The 24653-nt window shown below is 34.1% G+C and overlaps 1 protein-coding gene across 6 annotated transcripts in view; it reads left to right on the top strand.

Moving 5' to 3' along the window:
* The window catches only part of DPYD (dihydropyrimidine dehydrogenase), an 833169-nt gene that overhangs the window by 143252 nt on the left and 665264 nt on the right, over positions 1-24653 (top strand). The gene's annotated exons all lie outside the window — the stretch shown is intronic.

Genomic DNA, 24653 nt, shown 5'->3' with positions numbered 1-24653 from the left:
ATGTATTGGCTGCCTTTGTTTGTGTGTGTTTAACACTACAAAAAATGGGGACATTAAGAAGTTGAGAAAACCATGAATATCTCATAAAACTGCCACTGGGGATAGCCTATGTCAGTCTAGTCAGGTGGCAATATGAATCCCTCATTTTTTTTTTCAGAGAAATAGTTAGAAAGGACATTCTAAAAGGTAAGCAGAGGGAGGAGCAGTATTTGAATGTAGACCATCTATGAGAGAGAGCACTTCACTATTGCCCTTATCAGTAATAGGAAATATAATGTGCTTTGTTCTTCCTTAGCAAGTGAATAGCCCTATTGTATTACATGAGAACCACCCAAAATACATTTTGTACTCCATTTCTTTCTTTTTTATTTTTCTACTCCCTTTCTTGAGGACAGCAGTTTAACCTTGCAAAATTGTCTATATTTACATTTTGTTAATAAAATACTTGGAGACAAGTATATGCTTTTGTTCCGTATGCCCTTCTCCTGTAAAGGGCTACTTCATATATGCTCTGGATCTCTTTGTCAGGGAATCTTCATTACTAAGTAGATATCTTTCAACATTTGGCATTAAAAGCTGAAAAATTGGTTTTATTTACATTGTAAGATTAATTAAAAAAAAAAGAAAAATGTAACTTATACCTAAGGAAAAACTACTGCTTGGAGAAATAATGATCACTGGGAATTGAGATGTCTGTAGTTTTGCTTTTATTTATTATCCCTCTTATATTAAACATTTAAATCTCTTGAGAATAGAAATTCAAATGAGATCAAGTATTACATATCAGATTGGTTATACCATAATGTGACTCTTGTCTCTTGCGTATTCTTTTTACTATTACTAACAATAACAAAAATGTAAAAGGCTAATAATGTCATTGTTGTATCATTTCTGCTGCTTAAGCCACAATATGTGTATTGTTTACTCTGAACTTGCTTCTCTTGAGATACCATCTGTTGCCATGGGAAACATAATTTTATTAGAAGTATGAGGGATTGTGTGGTGAAGCTGATGCTTCGTATTTCTATAATACAGGGTCAGGCTTGGGATTTAGGATACAAGTGCTGATCTTGAGAGCTTTCCACTGTGTAAGTTGTGGTTTGAATCTGTTCTTTTCTCTTTCCCCAGCTTTGTGACTCCCAAAAAATGATGTCTTCTTATTCTTGCCCTAAAGTAAAATAGTGTAGATTCTTCCCTCATTTATAAAGATCATTTCTAGAGTAACAGCCCCTTCCTCTCACTCCCAACCCAATAAAGAAGGAACATCTGATTTTCAATGGTCTTAGTCAGTTTGTATGAAAATGTTATTTTTAAATAGGATGATTGAAACACATCCATACAAAATTGGGCCATGGAGTTCCTTATATTGTAGAAGAGGCTAGTCATTTATAGTTATGACTATCCAAAAATTATTTCATCAAAATTAATATTTTGTATTATATTTTATGTTCAAAAGCCTTGATTCTGTAAGAACTAAGAAGGGAATATTTGAGAGATGGATAACACAAGAACTGTAAAAATTAGCATTTTGTGCTTCTTCTCTAACCTAACCCTCCCCCACATTCTTAGAGTTCTCCAGTGCCTGCCACATTGTTGCACATTTCTCTAGGATTGTGCCTTCATTATGTTGTCTCACATTTTATACTTTTAAGTTATAAAGAACCATAGCAACACCCCTGATGGTACTGCCAGTTCAGGAAATATTTTCTCAGCCTTGCTTCATACGGATAAATGCAGAAAAGGAGTTTTGAGCATTTGTTGTTTTACAAATGTAGCAAAGAAAAAATAGTTTACTCTTTATAAATGACTAAAGGCAGTTAATTTTGTTAATGACTGATTGGATGTATGTACAGTAGTAGCTATGATTCTGTGACCTATTTCTTTTCTTTTTTTTTTTTTTAAGATTTTATTCACTTGACACACAGAGAGAGATCAAAAGTAGGCAAAGAGGCAGGCAGAGAGAGAGGGGGAAGCGGGCTCCCCGCTGAGCAGAGAGCCCGATATGGGGCTCCATCCTAGGACCCCAAGATCATGACCCAAGCTTAAGGCAGAGGCCCCACCCACTGAGCCAGCCAGGCATCCCCTGTGACCTATTTCTGAGTGGTCTCTTTTCCCCTACTGGTCTTGCCTTTGCAGAATTTCCACTTTCTGTGCTTTTGTTGGCAGTTCAAAATGTAAATCAGAATTGAATAAAATTAGAGTGCAGCTTAGTAGGGTGGAAAGAAAAGTAGTGTCTCTGGCAATATTCTCAGCAAATGGGTAGTTCCCAATGCAGGTATTCCACCTATAGATAATCAAAAGACCTCTGTGTGGTAGGCTTCCATTCTCCAGGAATGAGGAGACCGCTAGAGATGAGGACCTTCCACTGGGCAAGTGCCAAAGAAAGGTACAGTGGTCATTGTTATTGTATTTTTTTAGAAGGTTTTAGTTTTTTTTTAAGATTTTATTTATTTATTTGAGAGAGAGAGAGAATGAGAGAGAGAGCATGAGAAGGGGGAGGGTCAGAGGGAGAAGCAGACACCCCGCTGAGCAGGGGGCCTGATGTGGGATTCGATCCAGGAACTCCAGGATCATGCCCTGAGCCAAAAGCAGTTGCTTAACCAGCTGAGCCACCCAGGCGCCCCAATTGTATTGTCAGCCACAACAACCATCTGGTGCCACAGAAGGGAATGGGATGGTGGTCAAGCCACCCGTTAAAAAGCAGAGATTACAGAAGTAGCAGAGTTGCAAGTTTATCTCCCACAGTGAATTACGTAACTCGTAGTTACCAGGTAGTATGAACAGTGAGTGCCTTCTACATGAACCTTCTTTATCTGCAGTGGCTTAGTGGTACATGTGTTAGTGTGAGAGGATTAGGAAGAGAGAAAAGAGAAAGTAGTGGCTGAGTCTCCAACCTCGACAACTTGAATTCAACCTTTCTGTCCTTTCATGATTCCCTTACACCACATACAAAAGACCATCTTTCAGTATTTAACTTTTCTGCCTAAAAGCTTTATTAGGGAATAAGAGACTAAGGTGACATGGGTTAGACCAAAACATGAATTAGTCCTCTCACTCTCCATATGATCTTAGGCAGCTCGCTCAACCTTTATGAGGCTCAGTTATCTGTAGTGTGGGTATAGAAGATACCTATTTTTCGTGGATATTGAATTAAAATAATGTTATACAATTATAAGCATTTGAAAACTAGACAATATTATTGATAAAATATTTAGCATTTATTAACCACAATTGATGTGTTATTATGGTATAAAAATGAGGTTGACTTGTTAAAATAATTTATATAACTCTTAGGCTTTCTTTAGAAGGAAACAGTTTTGCCATTATGAACCTATTAGTGGTCTATACCAGAGTTGTGGTAACAATGTTACAGATGCTCACAGGAACTCCGTGATCTCTACCACACCATCATACTCTAAGGAGACTATTTATGACATGGTTCAGGTTCTTGATATAAATCATTCTCTTTCAGAATTCATAGGGTATTTTTCCTGCCCTGCTTTAAACAAGATTCCAGCTATAAAATAAATACTTAATGATGTAGAAAGGATGGCTCCATATAAATAAAAATGCATGGTATATATTGTGAGTACTCAACAAATGTTTTTATATAGGTACACAAAAATGGATGAACAATGGGGCGCCTGGGTGGCTCAGTGGGTTAAGCCGCTGCCTTCGGCTCAGGTCATGATCTCAGGGTCCTGGGATCGAGTCCCGCATCGGGCTCTTTGCTCAGCAGGGAGCCTGCTTCCCTGTCTCTCTCTCTGCCTGCCTCTCTGTCTACTTGTGATTTCTCTCTGTCAAATAAATAAATAAAATCTTAAAAAAAAAAATGGATGAACAAATTAACAGTTCCTAGTGGCACCTCAGAAATAGTAAAGCTTGAACTCTGAATATAAAATAATTATATATGTCCAGTTTTCTGAAGAGCCCTTTGTGGTTTCAAAATTGTAAGTACTATTCGGTACCAAAAATATAAAACAAAATCACTAGCTTCTGATCCTTGTGTATATTCACATTTAAAAATTATGGTGAATTCATATAATGGATAGAAATAGAAGTCTATAATAGAAGTTAACAGGTAAATGTTTAGCCATACCAGCACAGCCAGGACTGTTATATCATAAATGATACAGCTTGTGTCCTGGTTTTCTGTGGCTGTGTACTCCAGGCAGGGTGCAGTTAACTGTTGTGAGAGATGGCTAGTCATGCTGTAGTCATAGTCATTTTGGACATTATTAAGCTTCTAAAATGATTCCTTTTGTTTCTTCACTCTGATATTATGTTAAAAATGTAATCATATACCCATTGTCTTTACCTTTGTTGTATCCTCTTAAAGATGTGTTATTGTCTTTACCTGAAATAGCATCAAGCATCTTTAGTTTTCTTAAAATGCCAGTGAAATTATTCTGAAAATTGAGCATCCAAGTACTTAAAGCTGAACATAACAGAGATCTATGCAATACGATTTATAGTAATTCTTCATTTGCAATTTGACAAGTTGCATGTTTCCATCTGGCTTCTTTTCAGTTAAGAGAAGGGACAGAATGGGATTTTGTGGAGTACTACTTGCTTGGTAGAACTTAGAATATACCTCCTTCTGAGTTGACAGCTGTTGCAGTATGTTCAAGAAGTATCCATGATTTCTTCCCTGTGGCGTTACCAGGTGCTGCAGTGCCTAGAGGAGTTAAACGTGGCACTAACTTTTACAGATGTCTTCATTGTCATCCACATGTAAGAACTCTATTGATTAAAACTTTGGGCAAACAGCAAATCAGTAATTAAACTAAACAACATGTTATTGTGCATGGATTCCTTTTTTATTTTTATTTGTTTATAAAGTTTGAACAAAAATGGAAGACTTTAGTGAATTGCCAACTTTTTTTTAAAACTACAGTGCCAAAATGTTTATGTTCTATGTTTATTTTAGTTCCTTAGTTTCTAATTTTCATGATTTAACTTCAACTGAGCATTTCATTGAAATATTTCTGTTAATAATTCTCTTTTGTTCAAAAAGAGCATGAGGGTGATTATAAAAGTACAGCACAATAAGTTAATACTGATTTTCTTTGCTTCTAAGACATCTCTGATTTAAAAGCTGCTTTTTCAGGAGAATGCTACTGCACTAAATGTAATTATAAAATAGAACTTGATTTCAGAAACTTTATTGAAGTAAAAATGTAGAAATATAAGTAGCATATATATGTGAAATAATAAGTATGAGATATCTCTAATCATTATCTCTAATCATTAGACTAATTATGCAAGGAAGGTATCTTCAGCCTGAATTTGCAAATGGTTAATCTGCAATTAGTCAGGGCTCTATAGCTAGTTAAAGTTAGAGCTGGGTTTGGTTGCTGAGCTTCTAAAATCCATATGATTTCTACAATACCAAGTATATACATAAATATGAAAGTAAATGGTACGATCAGGTCAAAGTGGAAATAATGTAGAAAAATAAGATGTAGCCAAGAGTGATAGCAGAATACAAAATACATACAATAACTTCCTATATACTTGATAGATATGAACTATAAATTCCTCTATAAGTACCTTAACAGCTAATACGAAAAGGGAAACAGAACCTATTACAAGCATGAATCACTGAATCTATCGAGCAAAATAAACCAGCTACTGGGGTAAAAGTTTCATGTTTTCTGGTACAATAAAAATTTCTACTGTGGACACTCAGAAAGAGGGTTCTATATAAATACGTACTTTATTTTGTAGTACTAGTAAGTAGTAATATTTTTAAGTGGTATTTAATTGAGTTTATTGTGAATTTCGCATAATAATGAATCTATTCAGGTATACAGTCTTTTCTTTAATGTCTCTTTTCCCTATACTTTCTTGCATTCTGAACCATTGCATTTTTTATATCTTTTGAGTATATGTATGCATTATTATAGATCCAATAAGAGGCAAATACTTTTGATACAATCTCTAGAACTATAACTGGAAAATAGATTCAAAATTTTTGTTTTATAGGCAGCATATTATCAGTTGTATCCCGGCCTCTTGGGTTTTAAAAATGCTTATATCATGTCATAGAAATCATTGTGTTATTCAAAAATCTAAAAAAAATATTCTCTTAAATGAATTACATTTCTTTCAGACTGCTTTCAGTAGAGCTCATAGTTTTGTTTATTTATTTTTAAGTCAGATAATTTCTGTACTTCATGTCATATTCCTGGTGGGAGTTTATTTTTAAAACATGTTTTTCTGAACATTAAGATATAAAAAGAATTGTCATAAGGTGGCAGTATGTTTCAATGATAACCATCAGTATAGAAAGAATGCTTGTTACACCAAGTGGCTCCTTAGCCAATGTTGAGCTGTACATAAAAATTCACTGTACCTAAGTGTGTGTGGTTTTTTTCTTTCTTTCTTTCTTTTTTTTTTTTTTTTGAGGAAAATTGAGCAGCTATTTCTTAGAAAATATATGGAAAATTATCAAAGATACTGCTCTTGAATTTTACAATTACTAAGTCCAAAGATTGTTAGGGAATAGATTTAGTAATTATTCAGTGCTATATAAAGGGCAACTTCTCCTTCATTGCATTTATGCCAATACGCCGTTGCACAGCAGTGAAAATGAATGCTTTCTGCTGTAATCATTGACATGTTTTAGTGAGAAGTGATAACTAAGTTAACATGTTTTTAAAAATATAAATTTTAGGGTATAGTCATTTTGTATGTTAAGTATAATTATAATTTTCATTTCAGTGATGTTGAATACAGGATTTTTAGGACGTGATTTAATAAATGGCATTTGTCTGTAGAGAAGTGATAGAAAGAATTTAAGCTTTTTAATGAATTGGACTAAGTTTAATTTCCTGCCTTCCCACTCATTAGCTTTGAGACATTGAGCCTGTTACTTTGCCTCTGAGATTTTTCTTCTTATTAGTAATTTGGAGATAGTAATAATGCTTCCCAAATAATGCCACTGAAAATTTAAATTAGATGATGTTGTTGGTGGGCTTACTACTAAACTTTGGGATATCTTGTTAATTACTATTAGAACCACTGAAACTAATCCTATTTATTTCTAAATATTTTCTGATGTGACCTTACTTTGTGATAAGAATTTGAGGTTTGTCACATTTATTTGTCACATTATTATGATATGGTACATAATTACTACTTAACCATGCAGCCAAGCTAGAACAATAGAAACACAAAAACAAGTCTCTCTGATCAGCAATTAGCTATCAGTGCTTAAGCATTTGTCACTCCCTACCATTGTTATGAGCATGAGGGAGGTTACTAGGACATACAGGACATGATCTCTGTCCTTAAATACCATCCCATTTGGCAAGTAAAATAAAACTAGAAAAGAAATTGGAAGACCTGTGTTTTAGCCTCAGCTCTGCCATTAACTAGCTTTGCAGTCTTGAATAAGTCTCTACAGTTCTGTTTTCTTACTGGTAAATTGAAGTTGATAATCTGTAAGGTCCCTTCTGGCACTTCTATCCTGAGAACATTTCATACTATGAATTTGCAAATAATTAGGCAATAAATTGCATGCTAGTGAGTGAACATGTAGTAGATGTTCAAAGAGAGGACAGATTAGTATGGGCTTGGTTATTTGGAATATCTTTGGCACTGTTTTCAAAGAACATACTTAGAGTTGCTCGTAAGCAAAAGGAAAGACATTTTCATGACCAAATCAGTTTTTCTATCTCATAAGTAAAAAGCATAAAAATAAGATTAAAAAAGCCTTGCATATTTTATTTTTAAAATATGATTAATGTTTTAAATAATCTGAGTAAATGAATCATTTTTGGATATTCATGACCAGCTGTTAGGTGGCAAATAATGAGTATCAGGAAAGAAAGATATACAAATAAGTAATTATTAATTGTAGTTATTAGTGACTTAATCATGGTAAATAATATCCTTTACATGGCATTTTAGATAATTTTCTTAAAAGTATATAATATCTGTCAAAAAGCTTGAATATTGCCTTATTTCAAATTCATACATGCAGGTTTTTCTAGCCTTTGTGTATTCTTAAGGAGATACACCAAAAATGTCCTATCTTCCAAAAACAGTGACTACTAAGTCTGATGGATGATCTAGTAGTCTTGAAGAAATATGTACTAAATGTACATCAAAAGGAATTCTCCTAAGAAAACTTTCATCAGGTTTTTTCTTTTTGCTGTGCCTCGCATTTATATCATAAAGACTTCCCGGGACTGAGGGAAGAAATTACTTTGCTGCTCATACACATTTATTGTTAACCTCACACCTGAATTAAGGAGTATGTTCTTTTGTACCTTTCTATAACCACATGAAACACAATCCACTGTTGTTCCTATCCCTACCATTCCTCCTTCCTCTTTCTACATACAGGCAAGTCTTGAAAATCCTTGAGAAATCAGACTGGAAATCTGGGAAAATTAATCAAATCTTAGGACCTTCCTTTGAAAGGTAGGCCCAAGGTAAAGGTTTGGTCATGTGAAGCAGATGAACCCTGGTAGCAGTGCTTGTAACAGTTACGCATTATCTTCTGATATCCTGGAATATATTAAAAAAAAAATCTTTACAATAAGTACATAGACATGCACTTACCTTAGCAGAAGTTTGGGACCTCAATACATTCAGGAAGGCATGACTTCTTTGGAGGGGAAAAAAAGCAAAATACAGGTTGAAGTAAGGCAAGGGAAAGAGGTAAGACAGAATTGCTAAGAATCTAAACACAAATAAACCCAACTTTGAAGGCAATAATAGGTAAAATTAGGGCTAAAGAAAATAAGTGATAAGAAGAAGAAAACTGATCAGCTTTTAACACTGCAGATGAAAATGATAAAGTGTAAAATAGTGTGAGATAAAATCAATATTAAGAACAAAATGATGACCCATTATATGTTTTCAGAGATTTATTCAGAAAATATTTATATGCTGTCTCTACTAGATTTAATTCACTTCTCTAGGGACACAGCAATGAACAAAGCAAAAATTGTACCTGCTTTCAGAGAGCTGACAGCCTATGGATGGAGGTTATAAGGATGGGAACATAGGAATATAAAATATGTAATAGGATGGTAACCTCTTTGAGTAAAAACAAAGAATTAAGGGAGTAGAGAGTAGGGAAACAAATAGATTTGCCCCCCAAAGAAAACAAAATAAGTGGACTGAAACAATAATGAAAGACATAATAGAACAATATTTTCTTTACTTAAATATATAGCTTGAAACAATTTCTTTTTCTGTTTTACTATTGTCAAATTATTGTGTTACAATAATTAAGAAAATTTCTGCCAATATCCAGGCTAAAGAAATGAACTGATTTTAAGTCAGTTAGCTTCATACATGTTTTCAGTTCCGTATGTCAGAGGACAATGGAGAAATTCTCTATGTGGAATTTTAAAGGAAAGGTGTATTGTGATCCAGTAGTTTTATATACAGCCAAGATGTTTATGTATGGGGAAGATAGAAAGATTTTCATGGACACTTAAGTGTTCAGAAAACAGACCATCTGTCTAATCTATTAGGAAAAAAATTGGGAAATATTTTTCAATGGAATGAAAAAAATTGAGATATCCAGAGTGATATTTAAAATATCCTTTGTATGAAACAATGTAAAAGACATATACCCTTTTTTTTCAAATGTTCTTTAAAGAATAGACTATAATGTAAGCATGTCAGTATAATGATGATAATCTACATATAAAACCCCAGACTATAGCAATGAAGAATGAATAATTATGGAGTAGAGAAATGAAGGCAAATAAATACGTACTAAATTTCTTGCATCAAAGTCAAATACTCTAACTGACCATGAGAAAAATTTGTTGATTCATGGTTACCAAGAAAACAACTAAAAAATTAAAAGCAGAATATGTGCCCTGTAAAACACTGTGGAGACAAAAAAAAATTAAAGAAACATGTTATATACCAATGAATATTGCAGTGATATTTATAATGAGAAAGCTATTAGAATTGGAATGGTATCCTTTTTTTTATTTAAAGATTTTATTTATTTATTTGACAGAGAGAAATCATAAGTAGATGGAGAGGCAGGCAGAGAGAGAGAGAGAGGGAAGCAGGCTCCCCGCTGAGCAGAGAGCCCGATGCGGGACTTGATCCCAGGACCCTGAGATCATGACCTGAGCTGAAGGCAGCGGCTTAACCCACTGAGCCACCCAGGTGCCCCTGGAATGGTATCTTGATAGAAATCCAATCGTAGGGGGCAGTATGATAGAAGTAGGCAAGTCAGTAAAAATTAGTTATCAAAAATTTTTTTTCAATGATCATTCCATCTAGGAGCTGATTTTTTGAAAAGACAAGTCAATTATTTACCTAGAACAAACCAAATGGATAAATGGATAAAACTAAATGATATAAAATATAAATTCAGAATAGTAAGAGTAAGGATATTATGGAATGTATCCATAGATTCAGAAAAATTATTATAACTTTATAGAACTCTAGTCTCCTATATTTTGAAATCTGAGTATTTTAGGAAAATATAAACAAATTAGAAAATGTGCATGAATTATATCAAGTCAGTGAATTAGAGTGTGGAGAGTTAGGAAGGGGAAAAAAAGATACAAAAATTTAAAAAAAAAAAGGGGGAAAATGAAAAGAAAATTGCCTATAGGGGCTCCTGGGTGGCTCAGTTATTAAGCTCCTGCCTCGGGCTCAGATCATGATCCTGGGATCCTGGAATCAAGCCCCAGTGTCAGGCTCCCTGCTAGGCAGGAAGCCTGCTTCTTCTCCCACTCCTCCTGCTTGTGTTCTCTCTCGCCCTGTGTCTCATTCTGTCAAAGAGAGAAATAAAATCTTTAAAAAAATACATAAATAAATAATAAAAAATAAAATTGCCTATAAAAACCGTATTACTTTTAGGACAAAAACACTAAGGTTTAAAGTTTCAAGTCCTCTATGTTATTTATTTATTTCTTAATATGTATTATGAAAATAAGTTCAAAAGAAATTATATATTCATAATTACAATCTGCTTAATTAATTTAGTTCAATTAATAATATAATTATCATACTATACTAATACATAATAGCTGTAATTATAATTATATATTCATCATTAAGATCTGAATTCCAGTTTAGATTCTACCACTTGCTGGCTTAGTTGCCCCATGTGTTAAATGAGTTAATAATTGTATCAGGCTCCCAGGCTAGGTGTAGGAACACAAAAGTTGCTGTATTAAAGAACCTAGCAGGGTGTTTGGCCTGTGGTAAAAACTCAAATATATGTTCTACAAGGATTGTTTGAGGTAGAATAAAACCTTTTATTTTATTGCTTTGGAAATTAAAAGTTAATAAAAAAACTGATTTAAACTTTTTGGCTCTTGGGGCACCTGGGTGGCTCAGATGATTAAGCATTGTCTTCAGCTCAGGTCATGATCCCAGGGTCCTGGGATCGAGTTCTGCATTGGGCTCCCTGTTCAGCTGGGAGCCTTCTGCTCCCTCTGCCTCTGCCTCTCTCTCCCTGTCTCTAATGAATTAAAAAAAAAAAAAAAAGAAAGTCTTTAAATTTCTTAGCTGGTAAATTAGGTTACTGTTTTGTTTGTTTGTTTGTTTCAAAGAGGGCAGGGAGGGGCAGAGGGAGAGAGGGAGAGAGAATCTTAAGCAGGCTTAGTGCCCAGCTTGAAACCTGACACGGGCCTCCATGTCACCAGCCCAAGATCTTGACCTGAGCCAAAATCAAGAGTTGAATGCTTAACTGACCGAGGCACCCAGGTGCCCCTAGATTATTGATTTTCTGTTCTATTAGGAGAAGTAAGTTTATTCTCTAAGTGAGTCTCCTTCCCAGGTCCTGAAAGATCATCCTTACAGAGCTCCCCTATTCAGAGAGCTTCCATGCTCTTCAGAAAACCTGTCTTCTCATCCTTTCTTATACCTGTAGTAGAATAAACACTTCTATTTTGAGTTTACTTATTTCACCCTGCATTTATAGTTTTAGCAGCCCCCTGCCCCCAGGATCTTTGTCCTCATACAGATGCCTTTTTTTTTTTTTTAAATTCTTATCATCAATTCCCCTTTCTCCACTGCTTGCCAGTTCTCCTCCATCCAAAATTGTGTTATATACTTAAGGGAAATGCTTTAGCTTGACATTGCTGTCCTCCCTAGTTACTGTCTGATCTTTCTTTCACAAGGCAGACTCTTTTGAACAAATCTGCATGTGGAAACTCTGTATCTAATTCTTTATCAAATACTTCTTAACTTTTTGGTTTTATGCAGACAAGAGGTAGAATGCTGTTATTAACTGTGAGCAAGCTGTATAATTAATTTATCTTCTATTAAGAGGCAGGAGGTACAATTTCTGGTTTGTGTAAGGTCAGATGTGGATTCATCTTGTCCATTGCTGTAACCCCAGGACTTTATACAGCATCTGAGAAGGTTGTGTAGACATGTCAATTTGTTGTATTTATTGCATATAGAGGGCTCTTGAGAAAGTCTTCTCTTTTCCCCCTATTTTTTTATATCCACTGATGAGAATTAGAAAGTGTGACAGTGAGTGGTGTGGAGAGAGGTGAAATAATTTGAAAGAACGTCATTGGGTAGAAAGACTAGAGAGCATTAGTTAATAAGTATTTATTATTTATTTTTTTGCAAAGTAGTATGAAGAAAACAAAAGGAATATATAAAAACTATTTACCTTTTACTTATTTTTATATTTGACTTTGTAAGCTTTTTTCTTTTTTAAAGATTTTATTTATTTATTTGACAGAGAGAGATCACAAGCAGGCAGAGAGACTGACAGAGAGAGAGGAGGAAGCAGGCTCCCTGCTGAGCAGAGAGCCCAATGCAGGTCTCAGTCCCAGGACTCTGAGATCATGACCTGAGCCGAAGGTAGCAGCTTAACCCACTGAGCCACTCAGGTGCCCCAGCTTTTTTCTTATTAATAAATAGAAATAAATTGAGGATAAGAAAGGATTATGTGGCAGTTAATACTGTATAATATTGGAAAGCATTTTGTGAGATAAAATGAAAGTATACTGTTTAAAATGGTGAGACTATGTCATCAAGCACATAAGCTATCATTTTCCTTCTCTTATTCAATACACATGAGCATTCTTGGTATTTAGAAAATATTAGAGGTAATGTACTGCTTATTTATCGTTTTGGGAAGGGAAATTGGAGGCATTGTTAATCTTCAAATGTAGTACCTATAACTATTTTTAATGGAGACTAACACCATTTATCTGTTTTCGTCAGATATAAGGGAATATGATGTCACATAAAATATTTCTTTTCAAAACTATTCTATAATTTGGGCCTCTGTCAGAAAGCTCTCAGACAAATATAATATCTGTCTTAGTTACTCAAAACAGTATTTTCTTATATAAGGTGTTAGCCACTACAGTTACCTTCAAATTCCAGTCAGTGTCTTTTTGTTGACATGTACAATATTAATTATGCAAATGCATATAATTTTATATTCCAACTTGGAAAATGTTCATACTTATAGAAAAAAATACATGCAAAAGTTTTATTTTTTTAAGACTGGGTTTTGTTACTGAATTATTTTACTAATTTACTTGTTTATATAACTCGAATCATAACATTTTATCTTTTCCTAATAGCTAAAGTCAATATACATACTCATATATTTTAGTCCTATAAAACAAATGTGTTTTTTCAGTAACTAATAGACTTTTATTAATCAACTGTTGGGAATGTAGAGTCATACTGATAATAATGTTCATGTAAAAATAACTAGGGCGTATGATCTCTGAACTCGGGCAGCTTGCCGTTTAGTTATAGAAGTACAGCATGATGTGTTCATGAGCAGTGACCCTCTGCATGTGCATTTCCTCCTGCCAAAATACTCTGCCCCGCGTTGGTGGTATAGTGGTGAGCATAGCTGCCTTCCAAAATCTCTGCCCCCACCAGATCTTCTGGTGCCTGGCTTTTTAATATCATTCAGCCTTCATTCAAATGTTGAACTCCTGAGGGAAGTCCCAGTTATGTAATCTAAATGATACCTGCTCCTATTAATCAATCCCTGTTTTTTGTTTGTTTATTTTAAAGCAGTTATCAGAAGCTAAAATCATAGTGATCATTAACTTGTTTACTGATATATTATGTCCTTCCCAGCCTCTACTTCCACCCCAAATGGAAGCTCCAAAGTTCTTCCTAATGTCTCCTATTTTCTGTTTTATTTCCCTAGACACTGTGGAGAAAAATCAGGCTTGCACATCTTTTAAGCACTGTCCTATTTGGAATATGCAGTTAATCTGTTGCAGAAATTTGAGAATACATGTATTTATATTTTTATGGCTAAGAAACATTTCTGAACTAAGTGCACATTTGACTTCAAAATATTTTCCACAGAATATATTGTGAGTTAATTTTGAGATCTTATCCCACACTTTGAAAAATGTTTTTAAGAAACATTAAAAAAAACAATTTTTTTCAAATCTAAAAAAATGGAATGATTTAGCATTCATAATTGTCCCATAATTGTTTAAAATTAACACATCAATACTTAATGACAAATGTTTTACATATGGTATGTTGAGTGTTCTTTTATAACTCAGATATATTATGGAGATTATTCAATGCATGAAGAATGTTCAGAAAGTTGAGTTTTTTTTAAGGTAAAGAAACCTATTACAACTTAGTTGAAAATTGCCGTTCCATTGCTTTAGAAAAATGTGTATAATTTTATGGAGCTCTTGTATTCTTTGAGCATGAAAATTGTTATATCAGAGAAAACTTCATTCCTTCCAAAAAAATTTTTCTGTTCCTGCAGAATTGTACTAGTAAATGGAAATCATGGCAAGACCAGTAATTTCTAGATCATTTGTAAGAATCTGGGACATTCTTTCAATAGAGAGATGAACGGCTATAGAAAGCCCTCTCTAAGGTATACCTTAGTAAATTCTTTTTTGTAATTTCATATGAAAACTGAATAGAGTTTTCATTTTTAAAAAGTATTGCTTTCTATTTTTTATTTGGAAGGATTCTGTGATATGTTAGGGTTAATATTATAAGTATAATTTTATTTTGCATCTCTTTTATTGCTATAATATGACAAATATTGATTGTATCTTAAAGTTACATTCACAAAATTTATTTGGCTATATTTGAATGAGCTCTCATTTAACTTTCTCTTAAGTGGTAGACTGATAGGGAGTTTTCTCATGAGGAAAGATACATTTTTTTAAAGTATTTTTATTTTATTTTATTTTTATTTTTAAAAAAGATTTATTTATTTATTTGAGAGAGATAGCAAGCACAGGGGTGTGGGCAGAGAGAGAAGGAGAGAGAGAATCCCAAGCAGATACTGTGCTGAGTGAGGAGCCTGACACAGGGCCAGCTTTCAGGACCCTGAGATCACAACCTGAGCCGAAATCAAGAGTAGGACACCTACCCAATTATGCCTTCCAGGCATCCCAAAAAGATGCATTTTAAAATAAATATTTGTGATATTGATGGTCCTGCATGCATAAAAAGTAGTTTTATTTACAGCAAAAAATATTGGGCATTATTCCTCTTGTAGTAGGAGTTTAGCTTATAATTGAATTATTCCAATTTTTATATGACAATAACTGCTCAACTATCTGAACTACAAAGAAAGTGACTAAGTTTAAGGTCACTAAGGTCACTTAAGGTCACTAAGTTTTTAATGTGAAAGGATACTTGAAATTTTTATATTATCATCACAGATCTTAATGTCTTTTAAAATGCGAATAAAAAGGATGAATGAATTTCTTTTACTGTCAGTCTCTATTTGCGTGAAATTCTTGCCTATAGAAAGATGTTTGGCAATGCTTACACAAAAAGAACATTTAGAATCAGTTAACATTGAGATAAATGCTGATAAGAGCACATTCAAGACAAAAGTACATGTTTTCTGATTCCCAGGCTCATAGCTTCATTATAGTAATTTTTTATTATTATTATGTTGAATACACATGTAGGTATATAGCAGATTTTAGAAAACCATAGATTATATGTCTCCTTGCATTAAAGATCTAGATTTTTTTTTTTTTTTTAACACGAAAGGCTGTTTGCTCAAGAAGTTCCATTGTTAGAGATTATGTACATATTTGAGAGAGTACTTTTCACATTCCCAAAATTTACAAGGAACTGATCACTCGTTCTCTGGGTTGTCTCCTTTTTGAATCAAGCCATTATGAACTTATTAATGGAACATTTAAGTAAAAATCAGAGAGTTTTCTGTTGTAAATAGTGGGTTTTCTCTTAACTGTCAAATCTCATCCTCTCCTTGGTGCATTGGCAGGAAAAGCAAAGACCCAATGAGAAAGAATCTAAAATGATCATCTGGTTCTGGCCCTACTTAAAGAGAAGACTATTGATATTAATGCTAGAATTGTTGAAGATTTGGTTGTCATTTAGTTTGCCATTGACATTTGTAGAGATTTATTGTTGTATCAGTTAACTATTACTGCATGAAAAGCCAGTGGCTAAACACTGGTTAAAACAATAGCATTTATTCTTTTTCATGAACATACCTACGCATCCTCTTAGGGCTAAGTTGTGCAGTCAAGATGATCTTGACTAAACTCTTTTTACATGCTTAAGGTTGGCTGCCTTAAGGGTGGCCTGGGACTTTTACCACTGGCTCTCCTCCCTGTGGTTACTGTTATACTAGCTCCATTGGGCTAGTTAGGAGTTGTTCAAATAGGAGTGGCAGGTTTCTAAGAGAGGGAGCATAATTATGCATGCAAGGTCTCTTGAGGCCTAGGTTCACAACTGGCACATCTTTTGCCACATTCTCTTGGCCACATCAGTTCACAACAACTTAAAAGAGTAGGGAAATAGACTCTACTTTTTTTTTTTCCTTAATTTAAAAATTAAATTAATTTTTTTAATTAGAGGACTTCAAAGTCACATTGTAAAAGGTGTAGACACAGGGAGGGGTAAAGATGGGCCCATTTTTGTCACCAGTCTATTAGAGCTCACTTATGGCCTCAGTAACATATATCTCTCAAAAGCAAAATTATGGTAACTCCTATCCCAGTGCTGCCAGAGGTTTCATCCCATGCTAGCATTAGGTTAATTCCAGGATTTCAGAAACGAATAAAATTCTTATGTGACTCCTCAGATGAAGCTCCAAAAGGTGGAAAATGAGAGGCTCCAAGCAGTCACTGGTTTATAGTAATTCTAAAATTATGCTGGAAAAGTATTACCAAGTCCATCAATTCCAAAAATAGGGAATGTTCTTTGATTAGCTTTTGGTTCTTCTCCCTGGAGTAACTTTCTAACCCATTGCTTCCCATGGCCCCCTCTGGTTTCTGTGATGCCTTTGCTAGTCAGTTGCTCTTCTTGACTACTTCTGAAGAAATGGTCCATTATGGCATATATGTAGTTTTCTTAAACTTATTCCTGCCCATAAAAAGTCATTCTGCCCACAGAATGTTTTTCAGTCTGAACAATTTAAGTCACTTTTATTATAAGTTGGTGGCTTTTATCTATGTAACTTACTATAAAATGTTGTGGGCTTTCTCTGTCTGCTGTGAAAGCTAAATCACAATCGTTTTTGAGAAATGCTTCTCTTTCTGCACTTAACTTGTTGCTGTTTTGTATTTGACATCCTTGAGACCACACCTTAAAGATTTCCAGATCTTCCTATCCTTCTTTTTTCTGCTCCCACTGGACACCATTCTTTTAGAACTCTTAGCAAAGGGTCTTACAGCTGCAGCCTTGGTCTGAGTCCCTGGACATCATTTTGCTTTGAAAATCTTTCACCAGCCGGGCAAACTAGTGACAAGAAACAATTTTATTTTCCAATTTTACCAATTTTATTTTCCTTGCCTTCTCTATTTACCCTCTAAACTTGCCAAATAGATAATGCTTTTCTTGACTTTATCAACATACCTGATCATATGCAGTAAAATCAACTGACATTCTGAATATATCACCCCAAAAATCATCTTACCAAAGTCCATAGATTCATTAGGTTTATCATTTTGTTTTAAATTTACCATAAGAAACAGTTTTACATTTGCTTCTACATAACACAGGTCACCATTTTTTCCAGGACTAACTACTAATGATTTTTCCATAGTAATCCCATGACTTTTCCCAGACTTTACTAATAATTTACTTGCTATTTTTCTAGCTTTTGCATCAATTACCAACTTCTGCCCAACACCTTATTATATATAGAGCCAGTGACACATAATTTTAGATATTTGTTATGATAGCACTATATTTCTAGGCACAGTTTTTCTATCAAATAGCTGCCATCACATACCAAATCCCTTTTAGCTCATTGGTTTAGAATAATATATTGATTAATCACATCCATTTTTCTCACCAGGTGTCAGTACCTCCCTAAGAATAAGGTTGACCATGCCACAGCCCACATGAGAGGTGTGAGCTGTTGAGTAGAGATAGAATTCTTCAGGTAAATACATGATATTGACTGCTAGAGCTGTTTTTCCTCCACAGTTGGTTGTGTGCCCTCTAAGCTTGCACCTTGCATCACTTAGATATTCTGCCTTAGTGTAATGGGCTGTGATTATAGTGGCCTAATGGCCTATCTGTAGCCAAAGCCCATAGAAATGTATTAAGCACAAATTTCTGAAAACACTTTGCTGACATATGTTAAATACTCAAGCAGTGAAATATAAACTGAAAAAGCATTTTCTTCCTGCAAACTCTATAAAGATCATCCATACCAAGTTTAATGACAGATACAGTACTTGAAACCAAAAGCGAAGAATCTCATCAGAGTGAAAATTATGTATTAGAGAACATTTAAATTTGTGAATGGTAAGAAACAAAGCATTTAAACTGTTAAACTTTAGAAAGGATGATTCTTTTTTTTTTTTTTTTTAAGATTTATTTATTTTAGAAAGAGAGAGCGAGAGTATGTGTGCGTTCAGGGGTGCGGAGGAACAGAGGGAGTAAGAGAGTTCCAAGCAGACTCCCCACTGAGCAGGGAGCCTGACACAGGCTCCATCCATCTCATGACCTGGAGATGATGACCTGAGCTGAAGTCAGAAGTCTGATGTTTAATTGAATGAGCCACTCAGGTGCCCCAAGGATGATTCTTTTTAATGTTTCTGGACAGGGGAATATCATTATAAAATGAATATGTAAGGAAGATTGGCTTCGTTGGTAAGCTAAGCTGAAGAAGCAGACACAAATGTGTTACACACAAATTAGGCAAAGTATGTGTAAGCATAACATCTCATTGATTTTTCGTTCATTCATCCATCCAATCATTCATTCGTTCAACCAGCATTTGTTGAATGTGTAAACTGTTGGGCCCTGTACAAAGAATGTGACTATAATGAATTAGAATTTATATTGTTTTCAAAAATTTTTCAGTCTGTAAGAATAGAGGACACTGTATAATAAACTTATAAAATAAATCTTACACATAAAAGATAAGATATTCATAAGCCAGCATTGTAAGTCAAAATAAAATTAGTTATTCTTACGAAAAATAATCTCTCTCTTTTCTTTTTCTCTTTCTTCCTTTTTTCCTTTCTCTCTCTCTCTCTTCCTCTATTTGAGAATTGTTAACAAACAATGTTATATCAGTTTCAGGCATACAACTTAGTGATTTAAAAGTTTAAAATATTGTACCATGTTCACCACAAGTATAACTACCATCTGTCCCTTTACATCACTGTTATAGTATCGTTGACTGTATTCCTTATGCTTTGCTTTTTATTCCCATGGGTTGCTCATTCCATGACTAGAGACTTGTATCTCCCCTGCCCTTCACCCATTTTGCCCACACCCCACTTCTCTCCCCTTTGATAACCATCAGTTTGTTCTCCATATGTATAATTCTGGTTCTGCTTTTTATTTGTTTATTCATTTTTTAACATTCCACTTAAGAGTTAAAATCCTATGATATTTGTCTTTCTTTGTCTTATTTCACTTGGCATAATACCGTCTGGGTCCACCCATGTTGTCTCAAATGGCATGAGCTTATCCTTTTTTATGGCTGCATAATATTTGTGTGTGTATGTGTATGTGTGCACTTCATTTTTAAAATCCATTTGTCTATTAATAGGTTGCCTCCCTATCTTGGTTATTATAAATAATGCTACAATAAACATAGGGGAGCATATATATGTATCTTTTCAAGTTAGTATTTTTGTTTTCCCTGGGTAAATACTCAGTAGTGGACTTATTGGATCATACGGTATTTGTATTTTCTTAGGAGTGGGGAGGCAAGAAGGGGCAGAAGGAGGGAGAGAATGAGAGAGAGAGAGAGATTGAGATTGATTGAGAATGCAGGACTTGATCTCACAACCCTATGATCATGACCTGAGCTGAAATCAAGAATCAGACCCTTCCCCAGGTCTGAGCCACGACCGAGCTACCAAGCATCCCATGGATCAAAATGGTAATTCTATTTTTGTTTAGAGAAAACTCCATCCTGTTTTCCATGGTGACCGTACCAATTTACATTCCCAACCAACCAAATTTACATTACAAATTTACATTACAACCACAAAAAGTTTCCTTTTTCTCTGCATTCTTACCAGCACTTTTATTTCTTGTCTTTTTTATTTTAGCCATTTTAACTGGCATGAAGTGATATTTCATTGTGGTTTTGATTTTTATTTCCCTAATGGTCAGTGATGTTGAGCAGCTTGTCATGTGTCTGTGGGCTATCTGTATTTCTTCTTTGCAAAAATATCTGTTCTTGTTCTCTGCTCAAGATTTAATTGGGTTTTGGGGGCTCTTTGTTGTTGAGTTGTATTAAGTACTTTATATATTTTGGATATTAACTCCTTACCAGGTATATCGTTTGCAAATATCTTCTCCCATTTATTAGGTTGCCTTTCTGGTTTGTTGATGGGTTTTTTGTTGTTGTTGTTTTATAGTTTTTTTTTGTTTGTTTTGTTTTGTTTTTTCTATGCAAAAGCTTTTTTATTTTGATGTAGTCCCAAGATTTTGTTTTTACTTTTGTTTCCTTTGCTTTTGAAGTCCGATCTAGAAAAATGTTGCTATGGCTAGTTTCATAGCACTTTCAGTTGCTATGACTAGTTTCAGATGCTATGACTAGTTTCAGAGCACTGCTTGTGCTCTCTTCTAGTATTTTTATGGTTTCAGGTCTCACATTTAGGTCTTTAATCCATTTTGAGTTTATTTTCACTTTGGTATAAGAAAGTGGTCCAGTTTCCTTCCTTTGCATGTAGCTGTCCAGTTTTCCCAGACTCATTTATTGAAAAGACTGTCTTTTTCCCATTGTATATTCTCACCTCCTTTTTCATAGATTAATTGACCATATAAGCATGAGGGGTTTTGTTTTTTGTTTTTGTTTGCTTGTTTGTTTGTTTTCTGGACTATTTGTTTCTCTTCCATTGATCTATTTTTCTGTTTTTGTGCCACCTAATTACTATAGCTTTGTAGTATATCTTGAAATCGAGAATTGTGATACCTCCTGCTTTTTTTTTTTTTTTTCTTTCTAAGACTGTCTTAGCTGTTGGAAATCTTTTTCTTGTTCCATACAAATTTTAGGATTATTTGTTCTAGTTTTGTGAAAAATTCTATTGGTAAATGGGTAAAGTTTGCATTGACTTTGTAGATCGCTTTGGGTAGTAGTATGGTCATTTTAACAATATTAATTCTTCTAACCCATTATCATGGAATAGCTTTCCATTTGTTTGTGTTGTTTTCAGTCAGTTTTATCAGTGTTTTATAGTTTTCAGAGCAGAAATCTTTCACTCTCTAGATTGAATTTATTCCTAGGTTTTTAATCCTTTTTCGTGCACTTGTAAATGGGATTGTTTTCTTAATTTCTCTTTCTGCTACTTCATCATTAGTGTATGGAAAAACTACTGGTTTCTGTGTATTAATTTTGTATCCTGCAACTTCACTGAATTAATTTAATACTTCTAGCAGGGTTTTGTTTTGTTTTGTTTGTTGTTGTTTGATTTTTGGTAGACTCTTTAGGATTTTCCATTGTACAATGTCATGTTGTCTGCAAATAGTGACCAATTATCTTCTTGTTTTCCAATATGGATTCTTCTTATTTCTTTTTTTGTATGGTTATTATGGCTAGGATTTCCAGTCTTATGCTGAATGAAAGTGGTGAGAGTGGACATCGCTGTCTTGTTCCTAATCCTAACAGAAAAGCTCTGTTTTTCATCAAGTATAATATTAGCTCTGGGTTTTTCATATATGACTCTTATTATGTGAGGTATATCCTTCCAAACCCAGTTTGTTGAGAGTTTTTATCATGAAAAAAACATAGAATTTTGTCAGATGCTTTTTTGCATCTGTTAAGATGACCATAGGATTTTTACCCTCCATTTTTATCATGTTGATTTGCAAATATTAAACCAAACTTGCATCCCTGGAATAAACCCTACTTGATCCAGGTGAATGTTCCTTGTACTGCATTGTTAAATGTGGTTTGCTAATATTTGTTGAGGATTTTTGCCTCTATGTTCATAGGGATGTTGGCCTATAGTTCTCTTTTTTGGGGTGTCTTTGTCTTGTTTTGGTATCAGAGTAATGCTGGCCTAGTAAATGTTTTTGGAATCGTTCCTCCCTCTTCTATTTTTTGCAGTAGTATGAGGAGAATAGGCAATTACTCTTCTCTAAAACTTTGTAGAATTCACCTGTAAGTCCATCTGATCTTCCATTTTTATTTTTAGGTTTTGTTTTTTTTTTTTAATTGATTCAGTTTTGTTACTCATAGTCAGTCTGTTCAGATTTTGTATTTCTTCCTGATTCAGTTTTAGAAGATTGCTGTTCTAGAAATGTATCCATTTCTTTAGGTTGTCCAATTTGTTGTCATATATTTTTAATAGTATTCTCTCATGATCCTTTATATTTCTGTGGTATCAGTTGTTACTTCTCTTTTGTTTCTGATTTTATTTATTTTATTCATTAAAAAGATTTTCTTGATGACTCTGGCTAAGAGTTTATCAATTTTATTTATCTTTTCAAAATAATCAGTTCTTGGAATCATGTCATGCTAGAATCTTGTACATTTAAGTGTAAGATATATCTTTGTAAGTTTTTTTTTCCTTTCTCTAGTCTCTAATTTTGTCATTCTTTTCTTTTCTTTATTTCTGTACTCTTCTTTCTTGATTCACTGTTACTTTTTATTTTATTATTCCCCCCCTTTTTTCTTACTCTATTCTTTTTTCCTTTTTTCCTTCTGTTTTATGACCTCTTCTTTTCAGTTTCCCATTCTTCTTCCTCTCCCCCTTTCTCATGCTTTCTATCTAACCTGAAAAGGTTGTTAGCAGTGTTGTCCTTTTATTTTTTAACTTAATGATTATATCTTATTTTTATGTTCATTTTAAATTGATGAAATATGTAATAGATACTCATACAAACAATTATGAACTGACTAGGAAAATGTCAAATCCTTGAAGATGTTTTTGCACATGATAAATACATGCTAATTAGACTGGTATTAATCTTTACTTTTAGAGAAAATAAGATTCATAATAGATATTTGGATAGATATTGAGGACCTTAACATCCTATTTAGATTTGAAAGTTCTCATTCCAAGTTCCTTGAGATCAAAGTAGCCAAATTAATAAATCATAATAACTTAAAATATGCATTACCTTTTATGTGATATACTCTGCTCCTATGCAAAAACCTTTTAGTTAAAAGCAAGATTATTCAAGTCAGTTCAACAAATTTGAACTCCTACTATGCGTGAGAAACTATGTTAGGGAAAGGAATATGTTATTGGATATGATAGATCCTTTTTCTTTCCTTTTTTGATTGAGTTCAGAGTACGATAGGTCTAAGGAATGTAGTAAGTAATACTGGTGGAAGAGGTATATTGGATATATTTTTGCCAGAAAGAAGAAAGCTAGAGGGAATGATAGAACAACAAAAGAGGAAGAGAAGTATACAGATAATTTTGAGAGTCCATATTGTGCAGTGTGAAGAAGAAATAGTTGCATTTAGGGGCAGTGTGTGGAAGATAAATTAGACTGTAGCTACACTAATTTTTTTACCTAGCATTTATTAAGGTTTTGCTGTTAATTGGGTACTGTGCTAGATATACATTTATACAGAGAAGAGGAAAAGCAAGCACTGCTCTGAAAGTATTTTACAAACTAGTCAAGGAGATAGTTGTGCAAATAAAGTAATTTAACCAAATATAGAAACAGACAAAGGTAAGACACAATGAAAGAATTGTATTTTCTTTTTTAGGAAAGTTAGAGAATGAATTTTTTGCTGAGTGTTGTTAATGGGGATAACGAAATAACATTTATTGAGCACTTACTGTATTACGAGACACTCTGCTAGACTCTGTGGATATCTAATGTCCTTGCTTCTTATATAATTCTGTGCAGTAGGGGTTTTTCTACTTATACAGGTTAAGAAAGTGAGGCTCATAGTAGTTGTCACTTGTTACATAATCAATAGGAAAGACAGGATTTGAACCCAGATCCATTTGACTTTAAGGTAGTGTTGTTACCATATTTCAGGAGTCTGTGCTTGATTTGACAGTTACTGAAAAAGAGTATGACAGACATGCTTAAAACAAATGGGGGATGGGGCGCCTTGGTGGCTCAGTGGGTGAAAGCTTCTGCCTTCAGTTCAGGTCATGATCCCAGGGTCCTGGGATTGAGTCCAGCATTGGGCTCTCTGCTCTGCAGGGAGCCTGCTTCTCCCTTCCTCTCTCTCTGCCTGCCTCTCTGCCTATTTGTGATCTCTGTCTGTCAAATAAATAAATAAAATCTTAAAAAAAAAAAAAAGG

Source organism: Mustela lutreola, chromosome 10, assembly GCF_030435805.1.
Source record: "Mustela lutreola isolate mMusLut2 chromosome 10, mMusLut2.pri, whole genome shotgun sequence".
Classification (NCBI taxonomy): Eukaryota; Metazoa; Chordata; class Mammalia; order Carnivora; family Mustelidae; genus Mustela; species Mustela lutreola.
Note: the sequence above shows the minus strand (reverse complement) of the source record. Positions and strands in the feature narration are given on the sequence as shown.